Raw genomic sequence first — 3581 nt, 5'->3', positions numbered from 1 at the left:
TTTTTTCAGTTACTATAGTACAACTTTATTTAGGACGTTTTATGCCTGAGTGTAGTATGACTCTTATTATGACCTATTTATCTCTTACTATACTATGACTTTTTTGTGCCTTATTATACTACAACATTTCCATGCCTTAGACGTTTTTATGCCTTACTATACTATGACGTTTTATGGCTTACATTAGTATGACAGTTTTAAGCCTGAGTAAAGCATGACTTTTATTATGACGTTTTTATCTCTCAATATATTATGATTTTTTTTTGCCTTACTTTAATATGATTTTTTTCTATTACTTCTTTATGTCTCACGATATTATGACCTTTTAATGCCTTATCATACTATGACTTATTTGTGCCTTACTATACTATGACATCTTATGTCTGTTTCTGATAAGGGGGTATATTATTGTCACATATAGACATCCTCTGGATACGATATATGATACATATATACATGTTTCTATTAGCTAGAGATTTATGTCAACATATAGAATTTTTCCAATTTCTAACAGGTTCCATATGTAACTTTTATCTACATAGGCTGTGCACATGTATGATTTTACTTCATATGTACTGTGTATATATATATATGGAAATTCAATACACGTACATGAATTCCATTTGAGTCTGACAAGCCTTTATATGGATGCCAGACAAACAATGAGAAACATGACAGTGAATAAAAGACACAAAGCAATAAAGATCCCTCGAGGCAGCAGCAGTACACTGAACAATCCTTTTCTTTATTCATTTTTTTGTTATCATTTCAATATGTCTGTCAGGGTTTGTTTTTTTTAAGTTTTTATTTTAAATTAAAATTTTGACACACTTATAAAAGACAGCATCTGCATAGAGTTGTCATCTTAAAGATCCATGAAGAGAGAGAGAGGGGGGAGGAGTAGAGAGAGAGCAAGAGAGTGGAAGAGGGCTGGGCTGTAGGGGGGAGAGGGGGAGGAAAATGGGTAAAGAGGGGGAATACTGGCACGTCACATGAACTAAACAGAACAGCCAACAGCAGTACGAGAGAGGGGGGGGGGGGGGGGGGTTGGAGGTCAGGAGGAGGGGTCAGGAGGTAACTATCCTTTACACGCCGGTAATCCGCCATGTCTATTGCCCGGTGTAGCTGTTATACCTTAGAGGTGTGTTCTTTTAAGGGGGAACCCAGTGTGCGCTTTTCTTAAGCTTCTACATCAGGGCAGGGTGGGAAGGGGGGGGGGGACAGATCGCTTTTACATTACGCTACGCACACATACACACACACAAAAAAAACGGGACACAAGTTGCATTTCCAGTCAAAGTTGCTTCTAAATAGCGATGGCCCTGTCCTCTTTTTGATTTGTTGTTGTTTCAATTTTGGAAATTTTGTTTTTTACCTCACATCTCTGTCGCTGCCATTTTCCCCCGAGATAGCTCCGATCTTTATTTGTGAGCAAAGAGGTTAATTCCTCTGGGACGCTGCATAAGGTCCCGTGTTAATTTTGTTGATCTTGTCAGCGGCGTTCCTCCAGGAGGTCTGAGCTTGTCGGCCGGGCCTAGACGCCTCTGCATGATGAGGAAAGCCCTTGTTTCTCTGTATATTGCACGCTTTGTTACGGTAGGCCTGTGTGAGGCTAGAGACTGAGCCCAAAAGTAAGTGGCGACTCTGGGAGGACCGTGTTCCTCAAACCCATCGAAGCTGCACTTGGACTAAACATCCTCGGCATAAACCTGAGCTACTCTTGGCGCCCTGACCAGGTAAGAACTGTAAGATTGTTTCCTTTTCAGAGAGCCACGAGGAACTTCAAACTGATCTGCCACAAAGAATTTGAGATTTTGAGATCCACTTTTCTGTTTGACCTTCGAGCGATCTCTTGTGCTTCAATGCTTTTGAGAAACTGAAACCAAGACCTCCTCTAGGAACCTGGCAAACAATGGATACAGCCACGTAGAAGGAAGACTGAGGTGGCACTTTGAGGTATGACGGGAGGACTGAGCGGATGCACAAACACAGGATCAGATTTTAAAACTGGTCTGTGCCCTTTTTCCAAAAGGCTGATCATGGTAGCCCAGAGAAACACAATGGGACTAAGATCATATTAACCTTAAGACACTTGAGGGAAACAGAACTCGAACTGTTCCAGCTGTTAAAATGACGACCGAGGACAATAGTGATTTGAATTCAGATCTTGTGTTCTTACAGCTGATTGATGGTTTTTACTGAAAAGCTTAGAACAAAACTAAAGCCATCCACTAATCACACATAAGGATCATTTAGTTGCAGGGAACCTTGAAGGGTATAAGCAGCAGCCACCGCGACACCTCTTTGTCATGATACTTAAATGAGTGACAGCTGCTTATGCCAGTCTGTTGATGTTACTTGTCCTTATGTGGCTACTAACGGTGTCTTTATGGTCGGGGTTCAGCCTAAACTCTGGGGAAAACAGGCAGGCAAAGAGGCAGAGTTTTAGGTGTGTAGTTTGGCTAGCTAGCTGTGGTTGAGAGACATAGAGTCAAACAGAGAGAGAGAGAGAGAGAGTTCGGAAACCGCTAACAGGGCTTATGAAGTGATCAGGGGGGTGTGGCCTGGAAAGCCCTGGAGACGGGGTAAATTTTCCTTATATGGAGGGAAGCACTTTCATCAGAGGAACCAGTGGGCGGAGCCTCCGGAACTGGGGTGATGGATGCAGGTGTGGTTGTGGCTGTGTTTACACCATAGCCCCGAAACTTGAGGTCTTTTTGTTTCCGTCGTGGATTCATCTTTTCGACTGAAACGAAGAGACTGGAATCACAAAAAAAAAGTTCAACACTGCCCTCCAGTGGATGAACTACTGGTGAAAACACCATTATACCTCTTTTCTTTCTACATGTGTGAAGTCAGGATTTCAGCAGGCTGGTGTAAACACAGCGTCTGAACTGAGCATGGCGGACGAGGACGCTGGAAGCTATGTTTCTCTTTCTCTCTGTTGTTGTCTCGGCCACGTAGAAAGAATAAAGACGGTGGCGATGGGAGGGTGGGGGGGTGGAGGTGAGGACGGGTGACATACTTTAGGGGATAAGCGAAAGTGGCAAAAAAGGACAGAGATCGAACTACTTGTCAACTTTGACGGGAATAGATATCTCAGTAGATTTATACATAGACATGCAAGTCATTTTTTCTCTCTTTGAATTATTTACAATAATTACATAACACAAAGAATCCAGTTTCAGTTTGACAAAATTGCGAGCATTCAATATTCAATATTACTATTATTTATGATAACATAACTCCTTTTGTACCTCTTTAAATCATTGCTATTATAGAATCGTCATAACCTCCCTTTTTAAAAGTTTTTATGTTTGATCACTTTGTGTGAAGCCGTTCGTTCTCCATCTGGGTTTTTGCAAATATTTTACTGCATTTTATTTGTCATTTATGGTAATAATAATAATAATAATAATAATAATAATAATAATAATAATAATAATGGTAATAACAATGTTATTTAAGTGTCTTTCCTACTTGCTATGGCAGAGACCATGTGGGTGTGGTCTATCTTCATGGACCCTCCCCTGACCCCTCCCACCCCTCCCACTAGGGAAAAAAAACACTGATACAAACCA

The sequence above is a fragment of the Seriola dumerili genome, unplaced genomic scaffold (assembly GCF_002260705.1).
Source record: "Seriola dumerili isolate Sdu_G_001 unplaced genomic scaffold, Sdu_1.0 BDQW01000166.1, whole genome shotgun sequence".
Taxonomy (NCBI): domain Eukaryota; kingdom Metazoa; phylum Chordata; class Actinopteri; order Carangiformes; family Carangidae; genus Seriola; species Seriola dumerili.
Note: the sequence above shows the minus strand (reverse complement) of the source record.